Genomic DNA, 12303 nt, shown 5'->3' with positions numbered 1-12303 from the left:
AAACACAAACACATGGAGATTAAGCAACACATTCTAAATAACCAACAGGTTACTGAAGAAACCAAAAGGGAAATAAAAAAATTTCTAGAAAGAAATGACAATGAAAATAGGACAACTCAAAACCTATGGGATGCAGCAAAAACAGTTCTAAGAGGGAAGGTTATAGCACTACAATCCTACCTCAAGAAACAAGAAAACATTGAATAGACAACCTAACTTTACACCTAGAACAACTGGAAAAAGAAGAAACAAAAACCCCCAAAATTAGTAGAAAGAAAGAAATCATAAAGATCTGAGCAGAAATAAATGAAAAGAAATGAAAGAAACAATAGTAAAGATGAATAAAACTGAAAGCTGGTTCTTTGAGAAGATAAACAAAATTTACAAACCATTAGGGAAGACTCATCCAAAAAAAAGAGAGAATAAAATCAACAAAATTAGAAATGAAAAAGTAGAGGTTACAACAGACAATGCAGAAATACAAAGGATTATAAGAAACTGTTATGAACAACTATATGACAATAAAATGGATAACCTGGAAGAAATGGACAGATTGTTAGAAACTAAGTTCAATCTTCCAAGACTGAAACAAGAAGAAATAGAAATTATGAACAACCCAATTACAAGCACTGAAATTGAAGCTGTGATCAAAAATCTACCAAAAAACAAAAGCCCAGGGCCAGATGGTTTCACAGGAGAATTCTATCAAACATTTAGAGAAGAGCTAATGCCTATCCTTCTAAAACTCTTTCAAAAAATTGCAGAGGAAGGAACACTTCCAAACTCATTCTACGAAGCCACCATCACCCTGATACCAAAACCAAAGACAATACCAAAAAAGAAAACTACAAGCCATATCACTGAAGAACATAGATACAAAAATCCTCAATGAAATTTTAGCAAACAGAACTCAGCAACACATCAAAAAGCTCATACACCATGATCAAGTTGGGTTTATTCCAGGGATTGCAAGAATTCTTCAATATATGAAAATCAATCAATGTGATACCTCATATTTAAAAACCATATGATAATCTCAATTAGATGCAGAAAAACCCTTTGACAGATTCAGCACCCATTTATGATTAAAACTCTTCAAAAAATGGGCATAGAAACAACCTACCTCAACATAGTAAAGGCCATATATGATAAACGTACTCAAACATTATTCTCAATGAAGAATAACTGAAAGCATTCCCTCTAAGAGATCAGGAACAAGACAAGGGTGTCCACTTTTGCCACTATTATTCAACATAGTTCTGGAAATCCTAGCTACAGCAGTCAGAGAAGAAAAAGAAATAAAAGGAACCCAGATGGGAAAAGAAGAAGTAAAGCTCTCACTGTTTGCAGATGACATGATACTGTACATAGAAAACCCTAAAGATAGTATTAGAAAATTACTAGAGCTTATCAGTGAATTTAGCAAAGTTTCAGGATACAAAATGAATACACAGAAATCACTGGCATTTCTATATACTAACAATGAAAAATCAGAAAGAGAAATAAAGGAATCAATCCTATTTACCATTGGAACAAAAAGAATTAAATATCTAGGAATAAATTTATCTAAGGAGACAAAAGAACTCTACACAGAAAATTAAGACACTAATGAAAGAAATCAAAGACTATATAAACAGATGGAGAGATATTCCATATTCCTGGGTAGGAAAAATCAATACTGTGAAAATGACTATGCTACCAAATGCAATCTACAGATTCAATGCAATCCTTATCAAATTACAAATGACATTTTTCACAGAACTAGAATAGAAATTTTCACAATTCATATGGAAACATAAAAGATTCTGAATAGCCAAAGCGGTCTTGAGAAAGAGGAATGGGGCTGGAGGAATCGACCTTCCTCACTTCAGATTATACTACAAAGCTACAGTCATCAAGACAGTATGGTACTGGCACAAAAACAGAAATATAGACCAATGGAACAAGATAGAAAGCCCAGAAATAAACCCATACACCTATGGGTACCTTATTTTTGACAAAAGAGGCAAGAATATACAATGGGACAAAGACAGCCTCTTCAATAAATGGTGCTGGGAAAACTGGAGAGCTACATGTAAAAGAATGAAATTAGAACACCTCCTAACACCATATACAAAGATAAACTCAAAATGAATTAAAGACCTAAATTTAAGACCAGAATCTATAAAACTCTTAGAGGAAAACATAGGCATAACACTGATGGCATAAATCAAAACAAGGTCCTCTATGACCCACTTCCTAGAGTAATGTAAACAAAAGCAAAAGTAAACGAGTGGGACCTGATTAAACTTAAAGGCTTTTGCATAGCAAAGGAAAAGCTTTGTTGTCTTTTCACAGAGACAACAAAGACAACACTCTGAATGGGAGAAAATAATAACAAATGAAACAACTGACAGAAGATTAATTTCTAAAATATACAAGCAGCTCATACAACTCAACACCAGAAAAACAAACAACCCAATCAAAAAGTGGGAAACAGAATTAAACTGACATTTCTCCAAAGAAGACATACAGAAATCCATGAAATGATGCTCAATATCGCTCATTATTAGAGAAATGCAAATCAAAATTATAATGAGATATCACCTCACATCAGTCAGAATCAGTTCAGTTCAGTTCAGTTCAATTGCTCAGTCGTGTCCAACTCTTTGCGACCACATGAATTGCAGCACACCAGGCCTCCCTGTCCATCACCAACTCCTGGAGTTCACTCAAACTCACGTCCATTGAGTCGGGGATGCCATCCAGCCATTTCATCCTTGTTGTCCCCTTCTCCTCCTGCCCCCAATTCCTCCCAGCATCAGAGTCTTTTCCAATGAGTCAACTCTTTGCATGAAGTGGCCAAAGTACTGGAGTTTCAGCTTCAGGATCATTCCTTCCAAAGAACACGCAGGACTGATCTCCTTTAGAATGGACTGGGAGAATGGCCATCATCAAAAAGTCTAAAAACAATAAATGCTAGAGACGGTGTGGAGGAAAGGGAATGCTCTTGCACTGTTGGTGGGAATGTAAATTGACACAGCCACTATGGAAGACGGTATGGAGATTCCTTAAAAAATGAGGGCTAAAACCAACATATGCAATCCCACTCCTAGGCATATACTCTGAGGAAACCAAAATTAAAAGAGACACATGCATCCCATTGTTCTTTGCAGCACTATTTACAATAGCTAGAACATGGAAGCAACCTAGATGTCAATCGATGGATGAATGGATAAAGAAGTAGTGGTATATATACACAATGGAATATTACTCAGCCATAAAAAGAAACGCCTTTGAGTCAGTTCTGATGAGATGGATGAATCTAGAACCTATTATACAGAGTGAAGTGAGTCAGAAAGAGAAAGATAAATATAGTACTCTAACACATACAACAGTTAGAATTGGACATGGAACAACGGACTGGTTCCAAATAGGAAAAGGAGTACGTCAAGGCTGTATATTGTTACCCTGTTTATTTAACTTATATGCAGAGTACATCATGAGAAACGCTGGACTGAAAGAAACACAGGCTGGAGTCATGATTGCCGGGAGAAATATCAGTCACCTCAGATATGCAGATGACACCACCCTTATGGCAGAAAGGGAAGAGAAACTAAAAAGCCTCTTGATGAAAGTGGAAGTGGAGAGTGAAAAAGTTGACTTAAAGCTCAACATTCAGAAAACAAAGATCATGGCATCCGGTCCCATCACTCCATGGGAAACAGATGGGGAAACAGTGGAAACAGTGTCAGACTTTATTTTTTGGGGCTCCAAAATCACTGCAGATGGTGACTGCAGCCATGAAATTCAAAGACGCTTACTCCTTGGAAGGAAAGTTATGACCAACCTAGATAGCATATTCAAAAGCAGAGACATTACTTTGCCAACAAAGGTCCATCTAGTCAAGGCTATGGTTTTTCCAGTGGTCATGTACAGATGTGAGAGTTGGACTGTGAAGAAAGCTGAGCGCTGAAGAAGTGATGCTTTTGAACTGTGGTGTTGGAGAAGACTCTTGAGAGTCCCTTGGACTGCAAGGAGATCCAACCAGTCCATTCTGAAGGAGATCAACCCTGGGATTTCTTTGGAAGGAATGATGCTAAAGCTGAAACTCCAGTACTTTGGCCACCTCATGCAAAGAGTTGACTCATTGGAAAAGACTCTGATGCTGGGAGGGATTGGGGGCAGGAGGAGAAGGGGACGACAGAGGATGAGATGGCTGGATGGCATCACTGACTCGATGGATGTGAGTCTGGGTGAACTCCGGGAGTTGGTGATGGACAGGGAGGCCTGGTGTGCTGCGATTCATGGGGTCGTGAAGAGTCTGACACGACTGAGTGACTAAACTGAACTGAACTGAACTGAACACATACATACAGACTCTAGAAAAATGGTACTGAAAAATTTTTTTTCAGGGCAGCAATGGAGAAACAGACATAGAGAATAGACTTATGGACAAGGGGAGAGGGGAGGAGAGGGTGAGATGTATGGAAAGAGTAACATGGAAACTTCCATTACCATATGTAAAATAGATAGTAATATGTAAATATTAATATGTAAACACGTAAAATATGTAAATATTGATATGTAAATTCAACGGGAATTTGCTGTATGGCTCAGGAAACTCAAACAAGGGCTCTGTATCAACCTAGAAGGGTGGGATTGGGAGGGAGATGGGAGGGAAATTCAAAAGGGAGGGGATATATGTATACCTATGGCTGATTCATGTTGAGGTTTGACAGAATAGAGCAAAATTCTGTAAAGCAATTATCCTTCAATTAAAAATAAATTATTTTTTAAAAAATCTAAAAAAAAAAAAAAGAAAGAAATGTGGTAAGTGTACCAAAGAGTGTGGTAGTGAGAAGGAAAAAAGAGGAATGAGTTTTTCTCTTTTCCGTTCCTGAGAAAAAGACCTCAACGTTCCTAGCTTTCTTTTCTTTTCTTTTTTCTAAGACTTATGTCTGTAACTAAGTTTGCTTTTCTGCCCCCTTACTCATTAGGAGCTACAATTCACATTTTCTGCTTTGACTCTATGCTAAATACATCCCCTATCAGGCGTTTACCCTTGCAACATCCTTCCCCTTGTAGTTCCATGTCAGAAAGAAGGCCATAGAGCCACCGAATTGCCACACTCAAATACTGGGTTGCTGACACCGGTGGTGGTGGTTTAGTTGCTAAGTCGTGTCCAACTCTTGTGACTCAATGGACTGTAGCCCGCCAGGCTCCTCTGTCCATGGTTTTCCAGCCAAGAATACTGGAGTGGATTGCCATTTCCTTCTCCAGGGGAACTTCCTGACCCAGGAATCGAACCTGGGTCTCTTGCATTGCAGGCAGATTCTTACCGACTGAGCTATGAGCGAAGCCCATTACTGACACTAGTTTATGATTGTCTTTGAAATAATGCAAGAGGAAGAAATCAAGATCCTATCACCTTTGTTCTTCATTACTGACTGCTGACTGTGAGCCCTTGCCTTATGTAAGCCCCCACACTCCTCATGGAATGGGGGTGGGGAGGGCACAGTTCTTGAGGCATGAGCCTACTCTGTTCCCCTCTCCACTGGCTGAGAATAAAAGCCACCTTTCTATTTCCTCCAAACTCTGTCCGTATTTTTCATTGGGCTTCTGTAGACAAAGAAGGCCAAGATTTTGGCTGGCCACAAGAGGATGCTTTGGGGTTAGAGCCAGTAATACTCACTGAAGAGGGTGAACAGGAAAATCTAGAAAACTCCTTGCCAGAGAGCATGAAAGCTGGTTGGCCAACCATAATCCTGTGTGTTCTTAATTCCTCCTGTCTGATCACTAGTCAGTCAATTTCACTGCAGCCTGTGTGTATCTGTCCCCTGGAAAGCCATGTGGCCGGACCTAGTTGTCCTCGTGGGCCTGTACTACCTCCTCCTGGTACTAGGAGGTGGTGAACCACCTCCAGGACAAGTTCATCTTTATCACAGTCTGTGACTCGGGCTTCGTGAAACTGCTGGCCGGGCAGCTTGATATATCACAGAAACCAGCACAATATTATCCTTCAATTAAATAAATTATCCTTCAATTAAAACTTTAAAAGAAAAAAAATAGGGCAAAAGAAAAACCCTTAGGATTGTGTCTTTGATTCCTGCAGGGTAGTTTCCTTCAAGCTGGTGAATCTTTCCCGAGGAGATGGGCTAGAGTGATCTCTTATATGAGTGGAAGGACAGGTGGGGTTTTCTAGGGTAGAGGGTGAACTCTGTGTTCTGTGGGTGATGGGTAAAGAGAAGAAGCCCAGCCTCCCCTCCAAATACCCCATGTAATTCCCCAGATTCCTACAGGGACATGATTCAGTATTGATGGGGGTGTTTCAAGCCCAGGCTCTAGAGGTCAATACCAGGCCTATCCACAATTTCCCCCCAGCCCAGGATTTCAAGTTTTATTTATCCAAACAATCTGCATCCATTCTATACTCATATTTGTTTTTGTCTTTTATCCAATGTCTCTTTTTTGTCTCTCTTGCCCTCACTCTCTCGCTGTCTCTCTCTGTTTCCCTCTCTTTCCCTTATATTAGCTGTTAACCACTCAGTCCTGAGGGGTCAGAAAATCTGAGCAGCTAGGGAATATTTATCATGTCTGCAAAGAGAACAGGGACTGTGAAAGACACAACTTCACCCTCTGAGTTAGAGACTGTAGACACACAAGTTTTCCTCAAGCTCAATACTTCCCTCCATCAGCTCTGGGGTGCTAGTTCCTTGTCACCAGGAAGTAGGCGGGGTGTGAAGACTGAGTCAAGAGGGAGCACACCTTCTGTTCTCCCACTGCTCACAGGGTCTGGACTCTCCAAACCCCCAGGAGCGTGTTGGTCTCTGCTCCCGCCCCTCTCCTAAAGTCCTTCTGGGTTGGAGGGTGAATGGCACCATGGCCCAGTCCTCTCTCCTGGGCCCAGCACACTGTTGTCCTTTTGTCCTCACTCTTCCCAGGTCTCTGGGGTCTGGTGAATAATGCCGGCATTTGCACACCCATGGTACCCAACGAGTGGCTGACCAAACAGGACTTTGTGAAGGTTCTGGATATGAACCTGTTGGGGGCGATTGACGTGACCCTGAGTCTGCTGCCCCTGGTGAGGAAGGCGAGGGGCCGTGTGGTCAATGTCTCCAGCGTCTTGGGCCGGGTGTCTCTCTATCCTGCAGGCTGCTGCATATCCAAGTACAGCGTGGAGGCCTTCTCAGACTCTCTCAGGTAATGGCCTGGGGTGGATGTCCTTCTCTTTTGCTTCTGTGCTCTGAGCCAGAAGCTGGGGGATGGGGGTTGGCAGGGAGTGGGGCGGAGGTTCTGCAGAGATTTTCATACATCACATATCTAATGGCTCTTCCTTCCAGGTCCCTCTCTTACTCTGTGTATGTCTTTCACTGGGAAGCACCTTCCTATGTTTCACACACCCAGTTGTTCCTTGACCTGTAGAGTTTGATTCAACTTATTTCTGCCTTACAGGAGGGCCCACGGTCAGAAATTATTGGAGGCACAATAATGGATAGATTTGACTGTGCAGGCCTTCCATGTGCTCAGCTGCTGTGGTATTTAGGCTCTCGGAGCCCTGGAGGCAAGTGTACTCCTTGAAGCAATTAGTTAAGGGAACCACCTAGTCAAATCAGTGGTAGAGACTACTGGCTGAGGAGAGAGGGTGTCTCTGATGTGTAGAAGCTCTGTCCACAGGCAGGTGGATACTCCTTAGAGGACAGAGGGGATACTGGGGTGGGAGAGGGGAAACAGGAGACGTGCACTATGGAAAGACACAAAGTGCAATGTGGTGATTTTTTGGGGGGGAGAGGAACAGGAGGATGCAGGATTTCAGTGATGCTCTGCAGCACAGTTGGTAGGATGTAGAGCTGCTAGACATGCGGTGTTAAATAACTGGGGAAATGGTCAAACTTGGTAGAGAAGCACTAACATCACCATGAGCTTCTCTCCCTGGCTTCTGCATCTCACAACTTCTGAGAGCTCCCAGCCCATCTCACCCACTCCTGTACTGGTCTCTGACTGTTCTTTCATGCTCTACTTGAACGACCTCTCAATTCCTTACCCTTTGTCCTGTCCACAGAAGGGAGCTCTCCTACTTTGGAGTGAAGGTGGCTATGATTGAGCCTGGTCACTTCGTTACCAATATGACCCAAGGTGAGGGTTTTATTGAATACTTCCAGGCATTGTGGAATTGGGCCAGCCCAGAGCTGAAAGAACTCTATGGAGAAAACTTCCCTGCTGACTGTGAGTGAGCTGTGGTCCTTGGGGAGAGAAACCAACTCTTGTCTGGAAGCCTGGGCCCATCATTAATGCCTTGTCCAGTCTCAGGTCCACCCTCCAGGCTCTGAGTCCCCCCAACACTGTGGGGACATGAGCTCATCTCCAGGGTCCCGTGTGGTCAACTGATGACAGAAGGAAAGGATCCAGGCTTGGCAGACCAGGAGACCAGTTTCTTTTACAATATTCTTTTATTTGGGAAAGTAACTGAAGTCATAGAGTGATGCCATCCATGGAATCATGGCAAGCTGGTGTTAGAACCACCTTGTTTCAGATGCCTCAATTTCTTATTTCTAGTGTTTTTAGAGATCTTTGGATTATGTAGTATACCTACAGGATGAGCTCTAGGGTAGGCTTACTTAGTGTGGATAGAAATATGGGGGTGTTGGGACACTTTTCAGTGAAATCAATTGATTTAATATGGAGGATGATTTGGGGAGAGAAAGGAATTTTTAGAAACTTTGAAGTTGATCTGGAATTGGGAGGCTTGGAAAATGAGAATAACTTAGATGGTGTCTCCTTCTGGACAGTCTTGAAGACACTGAGTTTACTGAAACCACCATGGACTCAGAATCTGTCCTTGGTGACTGACTGCATGGAGCACGCCCTGACTGCCTGCCACCCCCCCACCCGATACTCACCTGGCTGGGATGCCAAGTTCATCTACCTCCCCATGAGCTACCTGCCCAGCTTCCTGGTGGATCTCATGGTGTACTGCTATTACCCTCAGCCTGCTAAGGCCCTGTAACCCAAGACTGGGGTGCATGATAGGGGATAGTTGGGTACTGGGTGGAGAGAGGGTGTATGGGGGGAGGGAAATAGAGTGGACAGGAGGCTTCTCATATCCCCAGGACACCCATCTCACCTTGCTCGTCACCTCCACCCCAGGCTTCTCTTGGGACATTGCTTAGGATTCAGAGGTATTACGAAGAAAGACACAGGTTTTGTGGCTGAGGATCTTGAGTCAGGAGTTCAGTCTCCCTTTTGTTCCTTGTGCCTTATGACCCACATCCAGCTGTGCAAAGCCATATTTTGGGGAGGGTATGAGTCACTGGGGGTTCCAGTCCCCCTTGCTTTGCCTGTGTCCACCTCTTCACAGTATCTTTGCTATATCCAGTCTCCTTCTTCCCCAGGATAGAAATGGGCAGGGGAGATAAAGGCCTTCTGGTAAATGCCTGAAGGTATCTGTTGACAGTGGAAGGTGACCAAGCCTGACCCATCAGCCTAGTGCCAACTCAGTAAACCTCGGCCAGAATAGGATCCTGAAGAGGAAATAAAAGCAAGAATTTCCATTGATTATCTTTTTCCTCAAAATTATAGTAGAACATTTCAACTACTCGAATGCATGCCAGAGCTTCATGCTTAATCTGAAGACTCCTGATTTTCAATTTATTATTTACACACACACATACATAGCCAGTCTCACAAAACCAACTAATATCAAAGCATCATTGATTCACTTTATGCCTTGGGGATATGTGTTCAGGAAGTTTGGACTCATCCCCAGGACTCCTCTCCAGAATGTAGAGAGCTTATGAGGTTACTAGGCCCTGGTCATCCCGCTGGTCCTACAAGTGGTGGGGGCAGGGCTTCACTGAGATGGGTTCCATGGGCAACTGTGTGGACTGTCACTCAAGGGCCCTATCTCAGACAAGACAGAATAGCAAATGCATTGAAAACAAAGTGCAGTGTATAATAACCCGCAGGTGGCAGGGGTTTAAACCCTGGTCCCCGATGATTCCACATGCCACAGAGCAACTAAGCCCATGTGCCGCCACTACTGAGTATGGGTTCCTAGAGCCCTTGAGTCACAAATACAGAGCCCGTGTGCTATAAGTACTGATGCCCACGGGCCTGGAGCCTGTGCTCCACAAGGGAAACCACAGCAATGAGAAGCCCATGCACCTCACCAACAAGTAGCCCCTGCTCCCCGCAACCAGAGAAAACCCATGGAAAGCAAGAAAGATCCAGATCAGCAAGAAAAACAAGTGCAATGCACACCATCCTGAGCCCTCAGCCTGGACATTCAGAGATCCCCAATCCTCCCCTTCCGGAATGCCTTCCCTGGGGGCAAAGCCAGGTCTGGTCTGATGGACATGAGCAGTGGCTGGAACCCGTGCCAGAGTCCACACAGCACCCACCAGGCAGTCTTCCTCCTCCTCCCCTTGGCCGTCCTGGTGGTTTTGGAGATAAGGTTCAGTGACTCCCCATGCAAATATCATCTCTTCCCAGAATCAGACACTTAGGACCTGAAGGCAGGCTTTGTCTGTCCATTCTGGAAGCTCACTCCAATAGGGGGACAGCAGACAGGTGGGGCTGCAAACAAGGTTGCACAATTAGCCCTCATTCGTGGCCCCTTCCAGCCCCTTTGTTACCTAAGCCTCTCTCTCTTCAGAGGACTTATCCTGGGTGGAGATGAGCGGATGGGTGTGGAATGCCCTGAGTCTTGACTGCGGTCCTCTTGAGACTGGGAGAGTGCCACCAGGGGATGACAGCCCCGCTCCCGAGCGTGTAGGCTTGACAGCTGCTGACTTGGAATGTGGCCCCCCTGCAACCCCCAGGACAAGGATGCAGAGATTTTTGTCAGTGAGTCTCCCTGAAAGATTTCTAGTTCTGGGCCTTGCAGCTCCCAGGTGAGTGAGTCACCCCAGCCTCCTGTCTCTTCCTGCTCTCTTCCGACCTCCCTGTGGTTGTTCCCAGCCTGAAGCTCCTGAGACCCCCACAACCACAGTATTACTTTCAGGATTCACGAAAGGAAAGCTGATCGTGTTGGGGCTGGGATGTGTCTGGTGCATGGCCCATTGGGAATTTATGGTTGAAGAAATTCGTGTTCACTGAGAAAAAAAAATCTCCTGTTTCTTTCAAGTAATAAAGTCATGACTCTACCCCTTAGTAGGGTTTGTGTTTGTCTAAGATTTTCATGGCTCCCTGGCTTCCTGCCAGTTTCCAGGGCACATCGTTCATCCTTAATTGTCTCTGCATTACTATTACCAATTCCCACCTGAGGGACAAAAATTTCAGGAAGACAGTCTGCCCCTTGCAGGTAGCTGCTGCTTCTAAGTCACTTCAGTCGTGTCCAACTCTGTGCGACCCCATAGATGGCAGCCCACCAGGCACCCCCATCCCTGGGATTCTCCAGGCAAGAACACTGGAGTGGGTTGCCATTTCCTTCTCCAATGCATGGAAGTGAAAAGTGAAAGTGAAGTCACTCAGTCGTGCCTGACTCTTAGCGACCCCATGGACCACAGCCTACCAGGCCCCTCCGGCCATGGGATTTTCCAGGCAAGAGTACTAGAGTGGGGTGCCATTGGCTTCAGTTCAGTTCAGTTCAGTTGCTCAGTCATGTCCGACTCTTTGTGACCCCATGAATCGCAGCATGCCTCGCCTCCCTGTCCATCACCAACTCCCGGAGTTCACTCAAACTCATGTCCATAGAGTCGGTGATGCCATCCAGCCATCTCATCCTCCGTCGTCCCCTTCTCTTCCTGCCCCCAACCCCTCCCAGAATCAGAGTCTTTTCCAATGAGTCAACTCTTCGCATGAGGTGCCCAAAGTATTGGAGTTTCAGCTTTAGCATCAGTCCTTCCAAAGAACACCCAGGACTATCTCGTTTAGAATGGACTGGCTGGATCTCCTTGCAGTGCAAGGGACTCTCAAGAGTCTTCTCCAACACCACAGTTCAAAAGCATCAATTCTTCGGTGCTCAACTTTCTTTACAGTCCAACTTTCACATCCGTACATGACCACTGGAAAAACCATAGCCTTGACTAGACGGACCTTTGTTGGCAAAGTAATGTCTCTGCTTGCCTTCAGTAACCTGAAATTCTGAATCTGTCTTCCTCTCAGAGTTTGTTGGCTGCTGGGATGGGCTTCAGGGGCATCTGAGCCTCTGTGTCCTTGGGGAAGCCTCTCCTTCCACCCAGTGCCCGTCATTTTTCCTGACTTGGCAGTCGCAGCTGTGATAAATGTGGGTGATGAAAGTGATAAACGCACTGACCCCAGCTCCTTCTGTCCCTGTCCCTCTCACCAGCTCCACGGCCCTGGTGGCTCACACCTTGTTCCTGG

The 12303-nt window shown here is 44.7% G+C and overlaps 1 pseudogene; it reads left to right on the top strand.

The window, feature by feature from the left end:
• LOC129641624 (retinol dehydrogenase 16-like) overlaps window positions 1-8986 on the top strand; it is a 28406-nt pseudogene extending 19420 nt beyond the window's left edge.
• Window positions 8987-12303: the final 3317 nt, after the last annotated feature.

This window comes from Bubalus kerabau, chromosome 1, assembly GCF_029407905.1.
Source record: "Bubalus kerabau isolate K-KA32 ecotype Philippines breed swamp buffalo chromosome 1, PCC_UOA_SB_1v2, whole genome shotgun sequence".
Classification (NCBI taxonomy): domain Eukaryota; kingdom Metazoa; phylum Chordata; class Mammalia; order Artiodactyla; family Bovidae; genus Bubalus; species Bubalus kerabau.
The sequence above is the reverse complement of the archived record's forward strand: the minus strand, read 5'-3'. Positions and strand labels throughout refer to the sequence as shown.